We start from the raw sequence: 26,676 nt of genomic DNA, 5'->3' as shown, positions 1-26,676 counted from the left end.
TGTGGGAAGAATAGGAACTTAGTGAGGGTACAATTCATGTTCAAGACATTGTGAATCATCATGTTTGGAAGGTCAAGGAACTAACTTCGTGGAAGACCCAGAACTGATCATAGAACAGTATACATGCCTTAGGAATCTTTTCCCTATGTTTCCTGACCTCATGTTCCTTCACCCAATTTTATGCAAGCCTCAAGTGTGAAAAGTGCATCTTATGTAAGAAAGACAGAATGTTGAAAATACAAGAATTGAAGAGATACAGATGACTGCTTGTGAAGCAAAGCCATGCACTAACCTCAAAGATTGCAATACAAATATTAGAACCTCATACAAGGTGATTAATTGACAATATATGTATACATTTACAAATACATATTTCCTAAAACCCTATTCAGCAATATATGGACAGCCATCTAATACTATCTACATAAATACTTGAGTAGTTTGTTAAAGAACCACATATAGAACAGGTCAATAATTACCTAATTTATATTTAAAATTTTTTAATTGATTTAATTTTGTGTTCTTGAATGCCCAGTTAATTAAATGTATTACCTTTTTTCTTCATAAGGAAGATACAAAGCAGTCATTTAAAGCAAATATGTTTATCTTACTAGATAATGTCTTCATAATATACTTTTGTGTGTGTGTGTTAACCAACTGATTGTAGTACTCCTTTGAAAAGGAAAAAAAAAAGAAAATTCTCAACTGAGCTGAATTATTAGCATTTCCAACAATTGTACTTTTAGGTATGTCAGAAAGTGACATAAAAGTACTAGTCACAGTCAGTCATGAAGACACTTTATAAAACAGCCTATCACATTTCAAACCCTCCGTTTTGTCATTCTTAGAAGTCCTCTTCCTCCCTGAATATCAGATAGTGCTGACAGACTGAACCTGTCACCTCACTCCCCGCAGCGCTGCAGGCTGAAAGCGTTTTCTGAAAGATCCATAGTGACAGTGGAAAACTGTATAGACCTGCATTTTTCCATGTATTTAAAATGAATAACTCAGATTATTGTATTATAAAGCATTGGGTAAATTCTTTTAGTAAGTTATCCAGTAGATATGTACTAACTGTGACAATTTATTATCACATAAAACTTTAGAAAAATAGCTCTGTCTCAGTCATTTCTTATTAAGAATAACTTTCAAAAACAGGAAAGTAAAGTAAATCCATCCACTTTGAATGCATTATCTTCTTTTTTTTTTTTGCATCCACGTTACTGCACCTGTAAAGTTTAATAGATAACTGTAACATTGTACTTGACTCCATCACATACCCTTCCTCCATTGAATTCTAGTCCTACTAATGGGTTTATCTATTTTAAGAGATACATTTAAGAAGTCTGTTGGTTAAATCAATTTTACTTACTACTATTTATATATGAGAAATAAATTTTCCTGAAGAGAGTCTTCTTTCCCCAATATGTGTTCTTAGCATATTGGCTATCAGTGTGTAGTTTACTTTTGGGCTCTCTATTTCTGTGATTAATATTTCTGAGATTTTTTTGCCAATATCATAGAATTATGATTGTTATAGCTTTGCATTACATTTTGAAGTCTGGTACTGTGATGGCTATTCAAGGTGTTTTGTGGGTACATGAATTTTGTGATTGTTTTTGTTCCTTCTGTGAAGAATGTCGATGGCATTTTGGTAGGGATTGCGTGGCACCTGTAGATCACTTTGGATAGTATAGACATTTTAAAAATATTGAGTCTTTTCATCTATATATGTTCATCCTTTTCATTTTCTTTTATTAATTCATTATACTTTTGTGTGTGAGGTTAACTATTACAAATGGGATTGATTTTTTAAAAATTGTTTTCAGATAATTTGCTATTGTTTGTGGCAAGCCCTCCATGAAATGTGAGTGGACCAGATCATCATGGATGCCATTGAGTGGGAAAGTCTGGTATTTGGAAACTCACAATGGCACTCCTACTGATGACATGGCCCAAATACTCGTGAATCCTCATCTCGCTCTACCAAAAGTCCTGCATAACGCCAGAGATGGGGTGACTTGCTGCAGCCACATAGACTCACAACCTCTTAGAAATGAGTGTGTCTTACCAAGATGACAATCAACCTGTTTGTCGCAAGTCCTTACCACATCAAGAAGCAAGATTTCTCCCACTGAAACCTTGCCCCTGACTTTGATGTATTTCTTTAAATAAACAACCAGAGCTATTTTCTAGCTGGTTTGGGCTGGAAGAATCTATCAGACACTCTGCTTTTAAAACTAATTCTTGTCTCTGTCTCTTAATTCTTCACTATTTCAGACTTCATTTTTCTCAGGTGGCTCATTACCTTTTGAGCAGGAAAATTTACCCTGATGAGGTTCTGGCTGCCTCATGATTGTCATTATATAGAAATGTTGCTAATACTTGTATGTTGATTTTGTATCTTGCAATTGCTAAGTTTGTTTTATAATTCTAATAGATTTTTTTATGGGTGGGGAAATTCTTGGGTTTTCAATGTATAAGATCATCTTCAAACAATGACATTTTGACTTCCTTATTTCCTAGATGAATGCCCTTTATATTTTCCCTTCACTTATTGCTCTTGTTAGGACTTCTAGTACCTTTTTGAATAAAAAAGGGGGAAAATGTTGCACAAATTATGAACAGGAAATATGAAAAATGCTCAACATCACTAATAACCAGGAGAATGCAAATCAGAATTACAAGGAAACACCACCTCATTGTAGTTAGGAAGGTTATTATCAAAAAGAGAATGAATCAAAATTGCTGATGATAATGTGGAAATGAGGGGGATCTTCTCTACTGCTGGTAGGAATAAAATTAGTACAGCCATTATGAAAAACGTTTGAAGAGCCAGTTCTTAAACTAAAAATAGGATTTGATTCAACATTGCCACAACAAGATATATATTCAAAGGAACTCTAATCAGAATGTCAGAGAAACACCTACACGCTCATGTTTATTGCAGTACTAGTTGCAATAGTCAAGAAATAAAATAACCGAAGTCCATCAACAAATTAATGGGTAAAGAAAACATGGTGTGTATGTACACATAGAATACTACTCAGCCATAAAAGGGGATGAATTAGAGGTCATTATGTTAAAATAAGTAAGCTCCGAAAGACAAATACCACATGGAATCTAAAATAGTTGATTTCATAGAAACTGTGAGTAAAACAGTGATTTCCAGAAGATGGGGGAAAGCATGGGGCTAGAGAGACAGGGCAAGATCATACAGTCCATGGGTACTAAGTGGTAATTCAACGGAAGTGTGTTCTGGTGTGCATTACATAAGAGAGAGAGAGTGACTATAGATATAGAATGGTGTTCTGTAGGTTTCAAAAAAGCTAAAGGATTTTGAATGTTCTTACCTCAAAAAGCTGATCAGTGAGAAGATAAATGTTTTTACAAGGATTCAAACATTACACAATTTATACATGTATAGAAACACACATGATACCCCCACAAATATGTAGTTGTGTGATAATTAAAATATAAGTTAAAAACATAGAAATAAGAAAAAATTCATGACATTGAGCAAATGGGAATGTATAGCTCATTAACTTTATTCATGGTTTTTCACAAGGAATAGAAAAGACTGAAATACAGAATTTTTCAACAAAATATGAAGTCCATTTGGTTGATTCTCAGCCAATAAGCCTCCAAATCTAATAATTATTTTGTCTTCTATTCCCGCAGTTTAAATGTTTTGTTGTTATTCTCATTTTTCTTCTTAGTACTCCCGTGTATATGTTTTACATTGAGTAGCCTTTAAGATTAAGGTTACAGTTCATATAAATACTGCTCTTAAAATAATTGTACAGTACTAAAATGAACATTTGTTCTTTTCATATATTGTAATTCTCTCTTGAAATTATCTATTTTCATAATTTACTCCCATCTTTTCCTCTATTTTGTTTAACATACCAATCACAGGTAATTTAAAAGTCCCTCTCTATTAACTCCAATGTCTGGATTTTTTATATATTTGTTTTTATTTTTCCCTTGATTTTTGATCTTATTTTCCTGACCTTTTGCACATATCATGATGTTTTTATTATGTGAATAAAGAACCAGAAAAGCTGCAAATCCAAATCTTTTCCCACAAAAAGTTCTCATTTGTTTTGTTATACAGATGGGCAAATAGTCCAGTCCTTCCAATTAAACAGAGTATGACCCAGTCCTCCTTTTGCCTCCAGTTTGCCCCTCTGATAACTTCAAATGAGACTCTACTAGGTTTCCGATGCTTTGAGCCTGAGAGAGTACAGGAGCCTAAGTTCTGTTCCTGGGGATTTTTGTGTTTGGCCTTTCATCGTCATGATACCTACTGTTTTAAAATCTGACAGAGGATAAATGTATTTATGGCTCACTGCTTCCTTCTTTTTTTCTTAAATTTTCATTGTGGAAATAACACATGACATAATATCTGCCCTCTTACTCTCTAAGTATACAATACAAAATTGTTAACTATAGGCATAATATGGTGCAGTGGATCTTTAGTTCTTATTCATCTTGCCTACTGAAAACTTTATACCCTTTGACCAACTCATTTTTCCCTTTCTTTAGTTCCTGGCAGCCACCATTCTATTTTTTACTTCTGTGTGTTTGACTATAATAGATTCTACATATAAGTGAAATCTTGCTGCATTTGTCTTTCTACTGTTAGTTTATATTACTCATCATAAAATTGCCTGTTCCTCATCTTAGAGGAAATATTCAGTTTGTCATCATTAAGTACTGATGATAACAGTAACATTTCATACATGAACATTCTTATGTTAAGAATATTGTACTCCTATTCCTACTATACTGACAGTAGCCCCCTTCTGTCTAAAGGAAGTTTGTCTCATAAGTGCTGTCAGACAGTGGGAGACTGCTTTACCTTGAAACCCCAGACTACCACCCTTCTCTACAGCCCCAGAAATCAGGAAATGTTTTACAATGTGAATTTGGGTCTACCTAATTCCAACTAACTATAGTAGCCCTACTAAACTGTCCAACCTTTATTGCTTTTCTCCAAAAATAAGATCTCTCCGCCTGGGCCAAGAAATGGCTTTATAGCCTATGCATAGAAAAGGCAAAGGCTGAAAAATGTTAAGTTCCTCTTCCCCTCTAGATCTCATAGTTCTTTATTTAGCATGGCATTTTAAAACTTATTTGTATTTTGTAACAGTTACATTAAAAGAATTGCTTTGCAATGAACTTCTACATTTTATACCACAATATGAACACTTGCCATGCAAAGATTAGTACTTACTAGATCATAGCTTTTTTATATATTTATTTTTCAGTTGTAGTTAGACACAATACCTTTATTTTATTCATTTACTTTTATGTGGTGCTCAAGATCAAATGCAGGCCTCGCACATGCTAGGCAATCGCTCAACATACTGTTGAGCCACAGCCCCAGCCCCAGATCATAGCTTTTTTGTTCTGACTCATCCCGGTTAAGTGCTCACTTGCTCAGAATAGTGCTTAAGAAATATATTTTTAAAAAAAAATGTTATAAAAGTGCTTGAGTTTTCAACTCATGTGTCTGTGCAAATGTGTGTCTATAAAAATGGACATCATCACTTGAATATACTTCAAAAGAATGCCAAATCCATTGCACTCAAACTAAAGTCTTCTCCAGTTCCACCATTCCTCACGTGTGACTGTTCTTTTCCTTATACTGTAATGAGCAAAGATCATTGTGGCTGCATAAGATGTAAACTTGGGAGATTATCTCTCTCTCCACTCAAATGAAATTTATAAAGTAGTCATGACATTATCTGTTGGGAGCTGGGAATGAATTACGGGTCTTTGAACTACCCAGAGACAGAGGCTGACACCTCACTTGGGAATTCCTCAGCACAGATAAAACCACCCAGATGTATGGTAACACCCTGTTCCAGGGGAAATTCCATGGTTGCCATGAGTTTTTCAGTTCATGACCTAAGGTTCAAGCACCAGCACCTGGGGGTAGAAAATTGTGGGTGCAAGCTGATGACTGTAATTGGGCAGTTCAGACTTTGACCTTGGTTCTGTTTTAAAGTAACTTTCTCACAGTGAATGCCATAATATGAACACTTGTAATAAATGTAGGAAGCCTACATATCGTCAGTCCTCCACCTTCAGAGGCTGGCTGAACCACTGGGTCCTGCTTTTGTCTATTTTTGTGTTTGTTCATCTTTTTCCAATTCCCTTATCATCCCGGTTGGGGGAAACTGAGTACACGTCGTGCTGACCATAACAATTATCCATGCTAAAATTGTCTTCCCTTTCCTCCATTATAACTTAATTCAAGATCATATTTTCCTTTAATCTTCTTTATAATAATGTTCCAATGAGTCTCCTAATTCCAATATGATTATCTTCCTATCATTCTTTTTAATTGTCACTAGAGATTTATTTTTAAGTCAATATTTTTGCAAAGAAATTTCCTTATACATTTTCTATCCAGAAGTAAAAATACATTGGATTGACATATGGGGTGCTTCATCAACTCATTCCTCCCTACCTCTCTAATGCATGCTTTGCTTTTCCCTTACATATGCTTCATTTCTGAGTACCATGGTTCCTGAGCTTGCTTTTCCAAATGCACGATAACACTCTCACTTCCACATTTTATCATGATCTTCCCTGTCCTTAGAATACATTTTTCCTTTTCTTATCTAACATCCACTGTTCCTCTGAAATCATGTTCCTATGCTATATGCCTATCCTATTCCCTCACTGAGAATAAATTCTTTTCTACTGTATTTCTAAATTACACTCATGCATGTATCTATTGTGGCTTTTTATAATCTTCTGTAATATTTGCATCACATCTCTCACCCCAAATACAGAGTAAATTCCTTGAGAGCATCCGCCTCATTTATTTGACTATATGTTCTCAAATTCTGCCACACCATCTCTTTCAGAACAGGGCTTTATTATTTTTTTTTTAATGAAGAGTGAGATTGTATTAAGAAAGGATCACAAGTTCATTTCTGTGCCTTTGTCCATCATCTGAATTTCTCTTTTAAAACAATAGTTGAGACACATTACTTTCAAGAGAAAAACTTTTTACAAAAAGAAAACCTATGTTTTATCTTTGCATCATTCTTTTTTTCTATATTTGATTTTCTTTTTCTTGAGATAATTTTAAGATGTTTTAGTATGCTATGTTTGTTTTTTTAAAAAATGTTTGAAAATCAATATTCATTAAACAATTACTAAATAAAGATATTTTAAGAGCTAAATCATTTTTATGAGTTTATTTTATAACATTGCTGATTATGGATAAGTATTGGTCAGTTGAAAGAAATAATGTCAGAATATCATTTCTTCAACAGTTGCCTCCAGATCAGCACATGCTTTCCAAGTTCTAATCTGTAACTGGAATTAGCAAGAAGGTTTGATTTTAGCCACAGAAATTTATAAAAATGGTTAATATGAAATCATCCTGATTTAAATAATTTGTTAGCTTTTCTCATACCATAATTTTCATCTTAAAAAAGATAAAATAAGCTATACTTTTCTTTTTAAAAAACTAAATTCAACTTATTTTATCCTTACTCCTTGACTTTTCACTGAATTAAATATTAGAAGCTGGTGATATACGAACTGAAACCATCTGCTGTGATGCTAGAATTTCAACATTGTGACAACAATGTCATAGCAAATACAAAGACTGATAGATTTTGGGGAAATGAAATCGTAGGAAAATGAAATGTTTTAACAATTAGTAAAATGTGCTAGTGAACATTTATTTAAAAAGTGAAAGGTAAATAGATCTTGAATTTAAATGTGATAGAGTTTTGATTTCTTGGTTCACTTCAATAGAAACTCTCAAAAATGTGTTCACTACTATTTAATTTGCTATAGTATTATAATCAAAATAAAATCATTTTGCTATGCAAGGGATTTTCTATCTACACTTACTTTTCTTTATCACTGTCTTGATGTAGCACTGTTTGTTATCCATTCACTGAAGAACATCTAGACTTCTTGCAAAATTTGGCAATTAAATAAATGAACATTTATTTGCTGATTTTGGTGTTGACATAAGTTTTCAGATGTTTTTGGTAAAGCGTATAATTACTGGATTATATGGTAAGAGGACATTTAGGTTCCGGAACAGTGGCACATACCTGTATTCCGAGCAGCTCAGCAGGCCTTGAGGCAGGAGGCTCTGGATTTCAGAGCTAGCTTCAGCAATTCAGCAAGTCAATCCCTAAGCAACTCAGCAAGACCCTGACTCTAAATAAAATATAAAATGGGATGGAGATGTGGCTCAGTCGTCAAGTGCCTCTGGGTTCAATTCCTGGTCCAAAACAGAAAAAAAAAATGTATAGTTAGTTTTGCAAGAAGGTGCAAAATTGTCTTCCAAACTGTGTCTGTACCATTTTCCTTTCCACTAGAAATGAATGAAAATTCTTGTTGCTCCACATCTTCACCAGCATTCAGCATTATTACTGTGTGAGTTTTGGACATTCTTACAAGAATGTAGAGGTATTTTATTGTTGCTTTAGTTCATAATTTCCTAATGCATACAATGATAAGCATATTTAAGCATTATATATTGTCTATATAGCACCTTTGGTAACAGTTCTGTTGAAGCCACTACCATTTTTAAAATTGGGTCATTATATTTTTATTTTTTTGAGTTTTAAAAATTATTTGTATAGTTAGATAGCAATCTTTTCATATAATATTGCAAATATTTTCTCCCAGGCTGCCTTATCTTCTAGTTCTCTTGACAGTCTTTTCCAGAGCAGAAATTTCTGATTTAGTAAAGTCTAGAATATCAATTTTTCCTTAATCATGGCTTTTTATGTTGTTTTATTCAGCTTTTTCACCACTGTGACTCAAGGATCTGATGAGAACAGTTTTAGAGGAGGAAAAGTTTAATTGGCACTCATGGTTTCAGAGGTCTCAGTTCATAGATGGCTGACTCCATTGCTCTTGACCTAAGGTGGAGTAGGACAACATGGCAGAAGAGTATGTTGAAGGAAAGCATCTCAAGACGTGGTGATCAGGAAACAAGAGAGAGTTCTTCTCAGTAGGGACAAAATATAAACCTTAAAGACAATCCTCCAAATCTCTACCTCCTCCAGTCATACCCTACTTGCCTAGAATTATAACTCAGTTAATTCATATCAGTGGATAACTCCTCTGATTAGATTACACCTATCATAATTTCACCTCTGAATGTTCTTGCATTGACTGATACATGAACTTTTGGAGACACCTTACATCAAAGTCATAAGAGGTGTTATATCTAAAAAATCATTGCCCAAACTAAGATTATACATAGTTTCTTTTATATTGTTCTATAGGAATATTATATTTATTTTCATGATCCCTTTGTATTATCCTTTGTAAAGAGTGTAAGATTTTATATATATATATATATATATATATATATATATATATATATATATATATCCTTTTTGTTGCATATGGGTTTCTTGTTGTCCCAGCATCATTTATTTTCCTATGTGCTTTTTTTCCTTTTTAAAAGTCAGAATAATGTATTTATGTGGATCTTCCTATAAAATTGCTATTCTGTTATTTTGATCTACTTATCCTACATTTCTCAACTACCATGCAGACTTTATTACTGTAGTTTTATAGGGATTCTTGATAAAGGCTTTCAGTACTCCTACTTTACAATATTGAGTAAACTATTTTGGGTCTTTGGCTTTAGATTCAGTTAACCGATATCCATAAAATAACTTGCAGGGTTAGGATTATATTGAACCTATTGGTCAAATTGAGAAGAACTGACTTCTTGGTAGTGTTGAATCTTCCTCTTCATGAACATGGAATATCTCCCCATGTATTTAGTTCTTTGGTATATTTCATCAGAGTTGTATAATTTTCCTCATTGTATCTTACACTTATATTGTTTGATTTACAACCATTTCATTTCTGAAGTTCTAATGTAAGTTTATTATTTTAATGACAATTTCTGACAGAAAACTGACTAATGTTTTATATTAAATTTGAATGCGACAATACAATCTTGCTAAGATCTCTTTATAGTTGCAGGTGTTTAGGGGTTTGTTTTTGTTTTGTCACATACTTTGACCATTGTTACATGTGCAACAAATGAAGTTTGCTTTATTTCTTTCCCTTATGTACACATTTTATTTCCTTTTTTTTTTAACTCAGCAATTACAATATCCAGGGAAACAGAGAAGGGTTAAGATAGGAGGGAATATCCTCAATAAAATATTATCAAATCACATTTCAAAACACAATAAGAAAATTATTCACCATGATCAAGTGGGTTTTATCTGAGGGATGCAAGGTTGGTTCAATATACACAAATCAAAACATATTATTAATCACACAAATATACTTATGGACAAGAATCATATGTTTTTGATAAATGCAAAGAGTGTTTAATAAAATTCTGTATTCATTCATGTTAAAAAAAACTGCAGAAACTAGAGACCTAAGGACCTTAGATCAACATTATTAAGGTTATATATGACAAGCCCCAAACTAACGTCATACTACATAAAGAAAAATTAAAAGCATTTTCAAATCAAGCATAAGGAAAGGATATCTACTTCCACCACTCCTATTCAATACATGTCTTAAAATTCTAGACATAGCAGGAGCTGAGGTTGTGGCTCAGTGATAGAGTGCCTGCCTGGCCTGTGTGAGGCACTAGGTTCGATCCTCAGCACCACATAAAAAATACATAAATAAAATAAAGTTATTTTGTTCATCCATAACTATTTTTTTTTTAATTCTGGACTTAACATTCTGGCAAAGAAAGAAAATTAAAGTGACACAAATAGGAAACTAAGATGTGAAATTGTCTCTTTTTGCTGATAGAATTATTCAAAATGTAGTAGAGACCCTATCCTTTAAAACAAAACAAAACAAAAACCCTCTACCTGGAGACTTCTAACAGGTGATAAACAAATTCAGCAAAGTGACAGGCTGCAAGATAAACCTACAAAAATCAATTGCTTTACTGTACACTAATAATACATCTTCTGCTGTGGAAGAAATCAGGAAAATGGCTCTATTCACAATACTTAAAGAAAAAACATGGGAATAAATCTAATGAAGGAGTTAAAACAGCTCCACAATGAACACTGTAGAACACTGAAAAAATAAAATAAAATGAAGAAGACTTCAGAAGATCGAAAGACCTCCCATATTTCATATTCTTAAATAGGCAGAATTAATATTGTCCTGTGGGCATATTACTAACTGTGACATACAGATTTAATGCCATCCCCACCAAAATACTAATGATATTTTTCACAGAATGAGAAAAAGGGTCCAAAAATTTATCTGTAAGAATAAGAGATCCAGAATAGCTAAAGCAATACTAAGCAAAAAGAGCAATACCAAAGGCATAACAGTAGCTGATCCCAAATTACAATACAGAGTTGAACAAAAACAACATGATATTTGCCTGAAAACAGACAAGAGGACTATGGAGTAGAATAGAAGACACAGAGACAAACCCACATAGATACAGTCATCTGATACATGACAAATTATGCCAATGTATGCCAAAATCAAGTTGGAAGTTGGGCACACAACTGTAATCTCAGTGGCTCAAGAGGATCACGAGTTCAAAGCCAGTCTCAGCAATAAATAAATAAATAAATAAATACATACATACATAAATAAATAAAAATTTTAAAAAGGCAATAAGCAACTCAGAGCGTCTTGGTCTCTAAATAAAATACAAAATAGAACTTGGGATGTGGCTCTGTGGTGGAGTGCCCCTGAGTTCAGTCCACATTACCAAAAAAAAAAAAAAAAAAAAAAAGGAGATAATAGTATAGCAATTCATAGTAGCCAAGTTAAGGAACCAGCCAAAAAGCCCGTCAACAGATATATGGATAAAGAAACTGTGTGTATATGTACAATGTAGTTTTACTCAGCCATAAAGAATGAAATTTTGTCATTTGCTGAGAAATGGATCCAACATTATATTAAGTAAAATAAGCCAGACTCAAAAAGTCAAAGGTTGAATGCTATCTCTCATATGCAAAAGCTATATGAAATAGGAAAAAAAATGGAGAAAGAAGATTGGTAGAAAAAATAAAGGATGTGAAAAGGGAGGAACTGAAGAACAAAATTGACCAAATTATGCTATATACATGTATAAATATACCACCGTGGAATTCAGGTTAATATGATGGATTACATTCATTGATTTTTCTGATGTTGAAGGGAATTGATTTTGTATATTCAACTTAGATCCTATGTTCTTGAAAAATATGCTTATTAATTTTTATAGCTTTTTGACTTCTCAGAATTTTCTGGTACTAAGATCTTTTCAGGGGTAAAAAACACAACGATCCTTACTTTTTTCCAATCAGTATACATCTGCTTTCTTTATTGTTTCTTCTTTTAATGCAGTAACTAGAACTGTCATACAAAATTAAACAGAAGAGATAACGTGAAGAACATTTACCTGGTTTTCAAACTTAGTGAAAAATATTAATTATTCCATTATAAAGTAAGAGGTTAGCTGCAGATTTTCAGAAGCAATTTTTTTCTGAGATATTCTGATATTTTATTAATTGATTTTGCTTTATCTATTGAAATTGCCATATGTTTTTAAGATTGTGAATTAGATTGATGAATGTTTCAAATATATCACCCTCTGGGATTAATTTTGCAATGTTTATTAAATAATTTTAAATATTTGCAATTTTATACTTTTGAATTGTCTTTGTGAATTTTCGTATTGGAATAATCCTAAGTTCAAAAAATGTACATAAATATGTGCCTGTCATCTATTTTTGGAAACAATTAGTGTGACCTTGGCAGTATTTCTTCTTAACAGCTTTTTAAAAACTCGCCAGTAAACCCATCTGGGAGTAAAACTTCCATTGTGTAAGTTTTCAATTATGTTTTTAATTTTTGATATATAGAAAAATTATTTATTTTTCTATATTTGAAACACCATTTGGCAATTTATATACCTTTTTCATTTGTGTTTTTTACATTTGGACTAATTATTTGTTCTTGATACATGAAGGGAAAACTTAAGTTGCTGAGTTTGCATATTTTGATTTTTCAAATTGCTCATGTTTCTCTACACTGATTTCATTGTTCTAAACTCTGCTTTATCTTATAATGCAACCACAGATATTTTCTTGTGCTTAATATTAGCTTGTCATATATATTTTCTTTTAAAAAACTTATCTGTAAGCAAAATATTTATTAGTTTCAGATAAACATCAGAATTATTATGAATTTGGCTGATAGCTTAAAGGTAAAAGTATAGTCTCTGGAGATAGGTGCCTTGTCATTGTTGACTGGTGTCACAGCCTGAAAATAGTTACTCAATATTATTCTGACTCAATTACTTTACCTATAAAATAGCATGTTTTAAAATAGTGATACATAAAATCCCACATAAAAGAGGTGTTCCATATGTAAAAGGTAAGGAGATATGTAGCAACAGAAAATAATATACAGCAAAGACAAAGATTGCCATAGGTGGGAGAGAAACAATAGCAATGTGGAACATGTTCCAAAGACAACACATTGTAGAAAATACAGAACAGAAAATTAAACAACTTGAATATGAATCGTATGAGAGCTAAGATATAAATGTTTAAATCAGATAACAACTTTAGACAATAAAACAAAAATAAGGGACGAAAATGTGCTGTGTTAGAATACATTTTCAACTGAGGGGTGTTTTCCCTACAGGTTTTTTTTTGTTGTTGTTGTTACTGGGTATTGAACATAGAATTGCCTAACCACTGAGCTACATACATCCCCAATCTTTTTTTTATTTTGAGACAAGATCTTGCTAAATTGTTTAAGACATTGCTAAATTTCTGAGTCTGGTCTCAAATTTGCAATACTCTTGTCTTAGCTTCCCAAGTTACTGGTATTAAGGGAATGAGCTTCTATGAGCCACTATGAGCCACAGGACACCCTCTACAGCAAAGAATTACTCTGGTCAAAATGGAATTGTGCTAAAGTTGAGAAACCTTTTATTAGAGTATTTTATGTTGAATTGTATCTCTAAAATTATATATTGAAGTCCTAATTCCCAATACTTCAGAATGTGAAATTGCTTGGCAAAAAGGTCTTCGCAGATATAATCCAGGTAATATAAGGTCATTAGGGCAGACCCTAATCCAATAGGGTGGACATCCTTATAAAGAGCCAATGCAAAGACAAACAGGAAAATACCATGTAATAATAGAAGGGAAGATCAGCAAGATTCAAGCCAAGGAGATTTAAGGATTGATAGTCATTACCAGATACTAGAAAGAGGCAACGAAGAATTTCATCCAATCTCAGGATGAGAATGACTTTGCTTATAATTTGATTTTGGATTTATCATCTCTAGAACTGTGAAGCAATATATTTCTGATTAATCACTGAGTTTATGGTACATTGATATAGTACCACTAAGAAACTATTACACTAGGTGAAAGAAGAAGCAAGTAAAGAAGAGATAAAGTTTATTGTCATACATTAAGTTTAAAGTATGCAAAGTGATCATTGAAAATGCTGTCATGCCAAATATTTATGTATATAACTTTATACCTTTTTCCTTGCTCTATATTTTCCATCAAAACATATATTCCAAACACATTCTTGTACTGTAAACAGTGAGTGATGGGAGTTTATATATAATGGTAGTTCCACAGGTTTATAATGTAGCTGAAAAATGTCTACCACCTATGGATGTCATAGCTATTGTGATGTCATCATGCAACACACTGTCCATGTTTTACTAGTGATGCTGATATAAACAAACCTATAGCATTTCCAGTTGTATAAAATTACATATACCTACAACTACATAAACAGTGCATACTACTCGATAAAGATTATGTATAACTGTTTTTGGTTTATATATTTTACTATAGTATACTTATCATCACTTTAGAGTACACTATATCTCCTTATAGAGGAAATAAAAATAGCTAAATAAGGGCTGGGGATGTGGCTCAAGTGGTAGCGCGCTCGCCTGGCATGCGTGCGACCCGGGTTCGATCCTCAACACCACATACAAACAAAGATGTTGTGTCCGCCGAAAAAATAAAAAATAAATATTAAAAAAAATAGCTAAATAACACGTTGTGTTATGTCAAAAGAAGTCTCATATGTCCTGTGTTCCTTTTATCTATTGATTACATCATTTCTTCTTGTGCTCAACTTAATCTCATGTTACTGTGATCATCAAGGGCCCTTGGTATATATAATCCACCATCAAATTTGCCAATCATGGGCCATGTCAAGTGATTGATCTGGAAACAAAGTTAGATTCATTATGAATTACATGCAAATGTGAAAAATTAATGATGGTAACTGCTCACCAGTCAAGCAAATCCCATTCTGCCATAGCTATGACCTTGAGCATCAAGCACAAAGGGCCAGAGGCTGTTAAAATGCTGATTCACTGAAGGTAATGAAAATAACCTTTGAGAATGGCCTAGCTTTGACATGGAGAAACTTCTGATGACCTGGATTGAAGACCAAACACAGAAGCTTGCGCCTCCCGGTCCCATGATAATCAGGGCCAAAGCAAAACATTACTTGCTAGAACAAATGTGGTTGAGAGCAACCTGGGAGAGTAAACAATTGCACCTCAGTCTAGGTGTATAGTAGGCTATGCTGCATAGATTTGTGTAAGAACACAAATTTGTGATGTTCAAACAACCACAAGACCTCCTAATGACAAATTTCTGAGTATATTCAAATTGTTAAGTGGCACATCTATTCATATTTGGAAATGTTGAAATTATAGAAACTATTATAGAAAGCATTATAACAATTATTGTAACAATTTAATATTTGAAAAAGTTGTGCTACATTTTATCAGCTTCAGAAGTTGTCATAATTTTTTACACTACATATATTATATGTGTAAAATATGCAACATATTTTCATATTTTATATTATATATTTTGTATACTTATATATTATACATAATATACAAGTTTAGTGTGTTCAAACACAAAACACAATATATTATACAGTATAATTATATGTTATGAAAATAATATTAAAATAATAAGAAAATGTAGAATGTACAAAGTATATCGATATTATGTACATATATAATATATAATATATGAAAATACATATATATATATTATATGTACATATATAATATATATGTATATTATCTCACAACATGGACCATTATGCTAATCAAAAAAATTAAAAAACAAAATAATTTTAAGATTACATTATTTACTTTAGCAATACAGCAATGTCTGCAAGCACATATTAAGAGACACTACCTGTTTTATGAAGATGCTAAAAATATCTAAACTTTTTCTATAATCAAGTTATGTGTAGCTTAACACTAAAATATTAGTAAAAAAGGGAAGAAAATTGTTTTCCCATTGTAAGATGCTTTCTTTCCATACTAGCTAGATGACAGCCAGCTAACCTCCAAACTGATGACTAAGAAGTTAATCACAGATGCATGAAAAATCAAAACCTAATCAAGAAACAGTAACCTATAGCTGACCAACAAATCTGTGAGAAAGATAAATGTTTTTATTTTTTTATTTTTTAAGTCACTGAGCTTTGGGGGAATTTTCTTTTTCTATACAGAGTAAAATTTAATTAATATAATTCAGATTGAGAGAAGGAAAATTATGAAAATTATAACAGTTTAATCAAATTATGAAATAATTCTATAAGCAGTTATATACTAATAAAGTTGAAGATACAGAAACAATGAAAATGTCCCTGACCAACACAAAGTGCTAAAGTGCCACAAAAGAAAAAGACTACTTTACAAGACCTAAAAGTCGTAAATATATACAAATTAATTCAGGCCAAGATGATTGTAAATTTAATACGATGGGAAAAATCAAAACCTGATTTTCTGTATTAATATAATTCTAAAAATTTCAAATATCATTTTAAATATTTCCTTATTATAGGCAGTTTAGAGAAGGGATTGAAAAAAAATGATTATGTAAATGATATGTGTATGTACCACAAATGCAAGCACATCAATTCACTACAAATATGAAATAAAATTTTAACATTTATAGAAAAATAATATGAATTTTTCAAAATCTAATTCAGAGTAAAATTTTTTAAAGCATAAGGAAAGCTGAATTCACTGCCTTATAACAAAACTCAATGGGTATAAAAGACATTTCACCATCCCTTTTAAGATCAGAAATAAAGCATGAATTTCTATGTTCACTTTGTTATTCTTTAGAGTACTAGATGTCTCACTTAATACTTTAAAGAGGAATCTAAATAATTTTATTAATTTCCTAGTCTGCTATATCAGAGTGCCACAAACAGGGAGATTTAAATAACAAAAATGTTTTGTCTCACATTTCTATTGGTTAAGCTGTAGGGTTGCTTCCTTCTGAGCACTGTGAGGGAGAATTCATTCAAATTCTCTGCCTTAGCTTTTGCTAGTATTCATCTCTGGAAAAATAGCATTTTATAAAACAATAATATAATGTGATAGCCTTTACTTGTGCTACAAGATTATAATTACATTCATGCATTAAAATGAGTAAATAATGCAATTGCAAGCTCTAATTTATCATATTCACTTGTAGAAATGTTATTTAAATTCATGACAACTCTCATGCATTGTATGCTGTTTCACATTGCAATATTCTCATGTAGCTATAGCATTATGAAACCATAATTAAGATTTATTTTTAAATTTACATCTGTGAAAAACATGCTAAGTGTTATTTAACCAGAAAAAAAAGACATCCATGTTATGAATCCTATTAAATAATGATTTTATGATCACATGTAGGATAAGAAAACTTCCTGTTGTTTTGCATTTCACTGGAAAAAAAAACACAACCAAAAAAATATTAAGGAGAACGTTAGTCTTGAAAACATATTTTAAATTAATTTATTTTAATTGAGAAATGGGGTTAGATATTTAATTTAATTAAAACAGAAGCAACAAAGTCTTTCAAAACATACCATGGAAAGCTAAGCAAAGTAGAAAGAAAAAAAATGAAGAAAGAGGAAAAAAAAAAAAACATAATCATAGACCCAGGAACAAATATATCAGAACAATGGAAGAAAATGGTGTAGAAAATATTTTGAAGATTTAAACATATAAGCAGCGTATCACATAAAATATCGTATGAAGCTCTGTTCTTCCATGCAATCACTTCTTAAAATTTCACTTTTTAAACTATTACTGGAAACCTTCTATGACACTACAGTTTTAATTTTTTAATTACTGGAGAAATTTTTCTAAGTGTATTTTGATTAAGGATATTATTCTTTGCATCACAATGATTCACAGGCAAAGAAATAATATCTTGAGTATCATAAAAAATGCTCAGGACAAGTTTGACTTATTTCTATTATAAATAACTTTTCAAGGTCATGAAGATATTTCCTTTACTTACTAATAAAAAATACTGATGATATTAAATTTTACATTTATTAGTCCCATAGGTAAGCAATAGTGCCAGTGGAAACACAGAAAAACAGTGAACTTTGTGTTAAACAGTGACCTCTGTGCATAACAGGATGTTCCCCAAGTCACATCCTACTGTTGTAAATGTGTTCTACATGGTCTCTGAACGTTTTTTCTTTTTTTTTTAACATTCATATCCACAAATATAAATTTTAATGCCTCCAGTGTTTATTTCTTTGACAACCAAAAATTGCATGATTATGCAGAATAGAGAATGATATTTTAAAATATATAGACATTGTGGAATGGTTAAATCAAGTTAATAAACATTTCATTAACTTATAAACTTATTTTGATGCAGTGAGTACACTTAAAATATACTCATAAATTTCAAATATGTAATATATTGCTTTTATAGTCACCATATTGTGTAATGATCTCTTGAATGTATTTCTTTGATTTGAAATTTTCCATCCTTTGACCAACATAAAAACTGGAATTCTAAAGGAAGAACTTATATAATCCACATCATTCATCAGGTATTTTTAGTTAAGTCTTCTTTGAAAAACGTCTAACTATTCCTTTAATCCTGAAATACCCTAATATCACATCTGTTGCCATCTTGTTATAATCACCTAAAATAAAACAAACACTATAATAAAATGGTGAGTCTGATCGGTTTCCAAAAGCTGTGGTCCAAAGGGATCAGTTTCTTTAGTTTTTTTTTTTTGTTGTTGTTTGCCAGAAAACATAGAGATACAAGATACACAGTGTTTCAATCAAATATCAAAGATAATCAAAGTCATTAGATTAGTATAGACCACACAGAGTTCCTGTGAAGAAACTTTTGAGAACTGTGTCATGATAAATCTCCTAAAATATATTGACTTTGCCAGCTTTTGTCCACATGGCAATTCTTCCATTCTGCAACCAGTCTGTTTCATGTACAGATTAACCCAGGGATCCTGCACTTGAAAGAGAATGCTCTAGGACTTCATTTGTATTCAAGACTCACTGTTCTCCAGGGAAAGCTGGGTAATCCACACAAACTGCCAACTGAGGAGACCACAAGCAGAAACAGAAATGTCAGAAACTGCCCTGATTCAACTATTTCTGGGAAGAAAACTAAATGAATAATTTGGTTAAAATAAATTTGCTTTTTCAAACTCATTAAAAAATGTGAAAAGAATACAACACTCTTGTGACAAGACAGTTTTGGATGCTAAATTAATATTTTCTGATCATAGCCACTGATGATAAAAATGTCCAATACAAGTATGTTTATAATTGTAGTTCTGAATTTATAAAAATATACACAGAAATATTTTAAAGCAATGTAATGGGGAAAATTCCCCTAATAAAATAATTAATAGTCAATAGCATATTGTATAAATATAAGATGAATAAATAACTTCAGGAAAGTCATAACAATCTTTTATGTAGGTTCATGGTTACTACTTAGTATATACAATACATGGATACAGGGCATAAATCTTTAAAATTTGATGAATTATAAAAATAAAAACAGAAACTAATATTAAAATTTTTGCATATGAATATGTTAATATATCTACAAATACATATAACTGTATACACATATGTCTATATGTAAACAAAGTGATTGTACATTTATCCTTTTCCTAAATTTTTATTTTGTATGTGACTTATACTTCCCATGCTAAGATTTCACATTAAGGAATTTAAAAACATTTCGAGACATTTATAAATTTCGAACAAACATATGCTAGGTATATCTGAATGTCATAGAATGATAAAAAATTAACTATTCCATCATGGATCACAAAACCCAGTGAAATAGAAATATTTGTACAAGATGATCTACACATGATTAGATAACAGATATGAGAAGAACATAAACAATATAGCCACAGGAAAGGTGACTAAAAATTCCAGACTGAGGGAAAGCATCACAGAGAAGGAAAGAGCCCAATCTTTGTTCTAGATTAAAAGGTGACTGGAAACTGTAGTGACTTCATTTTGATGTCTACAAGTGTATATATAATGAACTCATAGGTGCTTAAGAAAATAGGATTGGTGTTAGCTAAGGGGCTAAATATTTAATTGCAGCTGTGCACTTTCCTGTAAGTCAGTTGCTGTAGAATGCATCCCAGGTTGCCATCCTTGCCTTCTGTGAGTTGACAGCTCTTGCACATTGAACAATAAATGGTGATGTCTTCCGGACCATATAGATCGTCCCATGCTTTATTAGCCACATCTCTATTTTCTCAGAAGCTGGAACTGAGTAGTCCATGTAAACATGCCATAAATAATTTATTTACAGATAAGAGGTAAACAGAGTAGGGCAGGGTACTCTGGGTCTATGAGTATGTCCCTATGTAAAAGGCCAAGTTCAGAGGTATTCCTATTCCTCAAATGGGGGGCACCCAGATATTTGTGGGTAGGCAGTAAATGGAAATCAGTCCCAATTCTTTTTTTTCTTCTTTGTTTGATTGTTTTTGTTTTCAAAATGGAAAAGTAGAAAACTGTTTTTAGTATCTATATTGTGATGTAAATTTCTAAAGCCATGAATTTCATCAACATGAACTCATACCAGGATACTGGTAGAATAACTCTAAGATGTTATAAGATTCATCTTACCTGAGATTTATTTTTACTTACGAAATAAAGATTAAGAACATTTATGATTACAGGAATTTAAAAAAGCAAAACTATCTCAGATATCACCTGATTCCATATCATTGGAAAAGCTAGTTAAGTGCTAAACTTAATCCTCTTTTAGTTATTATTACTCTTTCAAACCTGCCTCAATGAATTATTATTTGGGCTTTTCCTCTGTTTAAATACTTACTGAATATATTTGATTTGTACATTATTTACAAACTAACAGTATGTACTGAAGTTTTACTTAAGATAATTATTAATCATTTTTAACCTTTGAACTAAATTTTCAATTAATAATTTGTTAGAATGTTTAGCTTTGTATAAATTTTATTTATATGTTGTATTTTAAAACCTACTTACTCTACAATTTTTTTATATGAAAAGTAATTCTTCCTGCTATCAGGATAGCTCATATGGTGAGTAGCTTAACCACAAATCGATACTTGAATGTTTCTAATAGTAACAACTTAGTTCTGTGTCTTACCATCAAGATTACAAAAGCACTTATTTGAATTTCTAGCCTTTTGACAGAAGAGTGTCTTGATCATTTTAAAAAATCTTCCTTATAATGATTGGCCCTGCTCAGGACAAGAGGTTATAGAGATAAGTGAGCGTTATGGATTTGATATGTGGGGTCACCAAAAAGTTCCATGTGTGAAAAAATGCAAGAATGTTCAGATGTGAAATTATCTGGTTATGAAAGCCTTAGCTTATCAATGGACCAATGCTCTGGTATAGATGAACTGGTTGGTAACTGTTGGCAAGTAAGGTATGGCTGGAAGAAGTAGGTCACTGGAGTTGAGCCTTTGAGGTTTATATTTTGTACCTGGTGAGCAAAGCTCTCTTCGTTTCCTGATTTTCACATCCTGAGCTGCTTTTCTCCACCATACCCCTGTGTCATGATGTCCTGTTTCATCTCTGGCATAGAGTAATGCAATCAGCTGACCATGGACTGAACCTCTGAAATTGTGAGGCTAACCAAGTTTTAAACCTCTTCTCCTCTAAATTATTCTTGTCAGGTCTTCCAGTTACACAAGTACAAAAGCCAACTAAAATAATGTGGCAGCAGTATTTCTTCCACTATGGAGCTTATACTCTATCAGAAGGAAGAAACTGATTTGCTTTATGTTCTTTCAACACTATTTTGGTGTGCGTGAGGCATACTTCTGTATACATATACATTATATATACATCTATATATAAATAGAATTAAATTCCAATTTGTGAAAGTTATTTGATTTAATAATTTTCAACACCACAATTTAGGCTGAGTAGCATAAATTATGGGGCCTATTTCAAACTAATATTTTTTATTTGTTTTTTACAGCATAACTTTTCAATTCATGTCATTTTATTAAGCATAGCAAATTTGGTCTGTTGCTCTAGAGGATGACTGCTTCCTATGTCTTTGGACACATAAATGTCTCTCACTTTGAAGATCAGTTCAGTTTCCCTTGAGAAACTATCACGTTCCTCTCATCCCTCAACACAGTTCATATTTATCATGCCTTTAGAAAGCCCGTTTTTTTTCAGTTAGTCCTTAGGTTATCATTTCTCTCAGACTAAAGCTTAGACTCCATTAAAATTTTCTTGTCTTTTAGTATTCATTAGTGTGGAACTAAGACTTTTAGAGATTTTCATATTGGTATTCTGCCCAATAATTTGTGGTTAGTCATTGACAAAAATTAAAATCAATATCTTCACAAAATTAATATGAGATAGACCAAATATATAATTATAGAAACATTTGAAGCATGAAAATTTCTGAAATCAGCTCAATGAAAACAATATGCAATTCACTTGTGCTTAAAAGAAAAAAAAAGATATGTAAATCCTTCAAACTCCTTAAAATGAAAATTAAATATTTTAAGCAAAACTATCAAAAATTTGAGTTAAATTTTTAACTTCTCCCAGTAAAGGTAAAAACAGATAAATGTAGAATTTAGTCTGCTTCATATGTAGTAATGTCTACATATATGTAGTGTATTGTACTGAATGAAAATATTACAAATAAAATATTCAAAATGCAGTGCAGTAATTAAACCACTTTCTAAAAAAATGGTTAATAAGTTTAAGGTCAATTATTTATTAAGAAATGTGAGCAACTAAATCTTTCTTATTCCCTCACATATGCCTACATAGAATCTAAGGTCAAATACAATAAAGGCTACGTGATTTACTTTTTATTTTATATATTTCTACCTTTCTCATCATTTAAATAAATTAAAAAATTCTCCCAGGACAGAAACCATGAGAGACTTTGTTCAAATTCAATGCCCAGAACTTACTATGTTGTCCAAATTCAGAAGTACCCCATAAGCCATTTAATAAATAGCTTATTGAGCCAATTAATTCAGTAAAATGAATCAATTCATAGAACAAAATGAATGAATTTGCTTATGCTTGCAAAAAACAATATGATCAATATAAATTCCCAATATTGTATGAAACAGGCATAGAAAAAAATATGGGCTAATTGCGTTATGTAAAGAGTTTTTATTGATGATGCAGAGTGGAATTGTTCTCTTCAAAAATTTATTAGCCAAGATGATTCATTGAAGAATTTGGTCATGATAAGATTTTCAAATTTTGAAGAGACATTTTGCCAGAAGTTATAACACATGAATGAGAAATAAGCCCCCAGTGGTATTTATGAGTAAAGTGGAGTAACATCTTTCACTTTAACACTAATGCAGAACAGGGCAGAAGAAAAGTTGTGCATCAGTGTATACACTGTTAGTAGACTCTGGGAGCTGGGGAAAACAAACAAAAGACAATATATATGCTTGATATTAATTAATATCAATCCTTGATATTAATTAAATCAGATTTAATAGAAGTTCCTGCTTGTCTAAATAAATAAATAGATAGATAGATAGATAGATAGATAGGAAAAATTGACCAGTGAAACTCCAGAATCTAGATGTGTTTTATATTTATACCAATCATTGAGGAAAGATATCTTAAGAATCTTTTGTCTATGCTTTACCTGAAAAAAATTATGATTATTTGTCCTCCAAGTCATCACAAAGGTATGATTTAAGACAATTTCCTTTTTGTATTAACTTTGAGGTAAGCTATAGATTGAAACTGAGTATAAAATATATTGTTATGAAATAGATACATATTTACATAAATTATAAAGTTTAATACTGAACTATGACTCAATGAAATTTTCAAGTGTCCTAGATAATGATTCTTACCTCATCATTATTTTTTTTTTGCAATCATCTATTTGACTACAGTTCATTAAATGTCACTGAGTTATTCTTTTGCTCACAAAGATTTAAAGACATAGCAAGGGTCTAGAAAAGGCAATTTTTAAATTTCTGTCTGAAACAGTAAAAGCATTATGGACTTAGGAATTTTGATGCCCAATTATATGCCATTGGCATCACTGACATACACAAATCTATTGAACTCATGTAGCAAGAAGTTCTTGTCATGACTGATTTGATAATTTTCTTTGAATTACCAAGCTATGAATATCTTTTAAAGAATTACAAAATCCAAACAACAGAAGAAAAGAAAACTACATGAAAATTAGAAAATACTCTATTGTAAGGTAGATGGTAATCTAAAAATAGTACTTATTTTTAAACTCCACTCCTCTGAAGTAATACTTTTGCAGTTTGTTCTGAATGTCTAAATTTCCATTAAATCAGGACAAAGCATTGACTCCATTTCAACAAGAAAATATTTACAAATATGGGGAAATGATGTGGAATCATAACAACTATTTTTATAAGAACAATAATAAACCATTAGCTCATGGAAGGACATATATATATATAGGTTATTCGAAGTGCCAGTAAGAAAGAAAAGTCTCTTAAAACTTTATGTTGCAAACATGTATGTTGTGGACGTATTTTTTTCTCAATAATGTTTTTTTCAATGTATGACAGCTAGAAGTAAAATGAGGTGTCTCTATATAAAAAATTAATATCATAAAAACAAAATCCATAGTATAATTGTATAAATTGTAAATTAAAATCAAATATATAATGAATCAGCAACTCTTGGCTACAATTCTTACTGAAACTAAAATAGATTTTTAAATACTGACTGTGGCTTTAATTGGAATTTCCCAACTGAATGATGACAAATTGCATACTTTCTTCATTTAATGAAATTTTATTGAATTGTAAAAACCTTTCTTCCATAAAAAAAGTGATTAAGGAGTAATAAGTTAATCCTATATTTAGAAAAATTAAATGTACCCCGCATATATATCACTATGTGTCATTTATTCATGACTTTTTGAATATATAATTTTGTATGTATATTATAGGGGATACTAAAAGCTGTTTTAAGTTATATTTCATATTACTTGTTTATTCTTAGTTTTTTAAACTAAACTGCATTAATCATTAGTTGGAATAAAATAAGTAAAAAGTAAAATGCTAAACTATAATCTTATATTTTACCAAAATAATTGCAGTAATTGTATTAATGATAGTGATGCAAAAATGGCATTAATGTCTTTACCATTTTTTTAACGAGAATATTTTGACAGGCTTCTCTTTTCCATAAATACATGTCAATTTTTTTTCCTCATAGTGCTTGGGATCAAACCTAGGACTTTGTCCATGCTAGGTACCTACTCCTTCATGAGCTATACTGCCAGCCATAATGAGATAATAATACATACATCATAAATATTGCATTTAATGTTGACATTTATCTTTATGTAAAATTAATATGACTTTTGAGGAGGCAAGTGTGACTTGATTAAATGTAGATATGATTTTGTCAGTAATTTAATATAATCATATCTGTTCATCCTGCCCATTATGTGTTTTCCTTCTGCTTCAACTCTACTTATCCTATCTAGGAAAATATCAATGCTATTCATCAATGAAGACAACTAAATCTTTGTTTTCAATCAAGTTTTTTTTAATGCTTCAAATACTTATAGTCCATATCAATATTAGAAATATCAAACATATACTGGATATTTCCATTTTGACATTCACAGGTACTTCATAATCAACATTTCCACATTTCCACCAATATTCAGTTCAGGTCATTTGGGGAAGCACTTTCTAAAGATAATTGTGTCTGTTGGGCAAATGCCACTTCTTCTGCTTTCTGGTCAAATAATAGTCTTGAATTTTCTGGGTCTCTTACGGAATATTGTAATGATATTATTATTTATGGCTAATGAGAATATCACTTTCGAATAGAGAATATAATTACTCATTCATGTTTTTCATAATATCTTTTTCCTTCTTTTGTTATACCAACTAGCAATGTCTAATATTATGGTTACTCCATCATCTTGAAAGAATTTTCTACTGTTGAGTATGATGTCTCTACGTGAGAAATAATTTTTGTTATTATGACACTAAAATTTTGAATTTTTTAAATTGCTAATACGTAAAATCATCCTATTCATAGAAATTGTCACCTAGATAAGGGATGATACTATGACAAAATCACTTTCTGGCCATGTGACAAGAAAAGCAAAAGCTGTAAATAAAAGCTTGACGAACAGAATTCATGTTATGCAAGTGCAAAATATTTTGCAAACTGCTGACTGCAATAGTGTTACAAGCAAATAATGTACTTAAGGAGTTATAATTTGGAAGAATGTTGAAAATAGAATGTTAGCAGTTTTGCTTCTTATGACTATCTACATGTAGCACAGTGCTGCAAGGAAGAGATGAACATGAAATCATTGGCTGCTATCA

This window comes from Urocitellus parryii, unplaced genomic scaffold (genome assembly GCF_045843805.1).
Source record: "Urocitellus parryii isolate mUroPar1 unplaced genomic scaffold, mUroPar1.hap1 Scaffold_40, whole genome shotgun sequence".
Taxonomy (NCBI): Eukaryota; Metazoa; Chordata; class Mammalia; order Rodentia; family Sciuridae; genus Urocitellus; species Urocitellus parryii.
Note: the sequence above shows the minus strand (reverse complement) of the source record.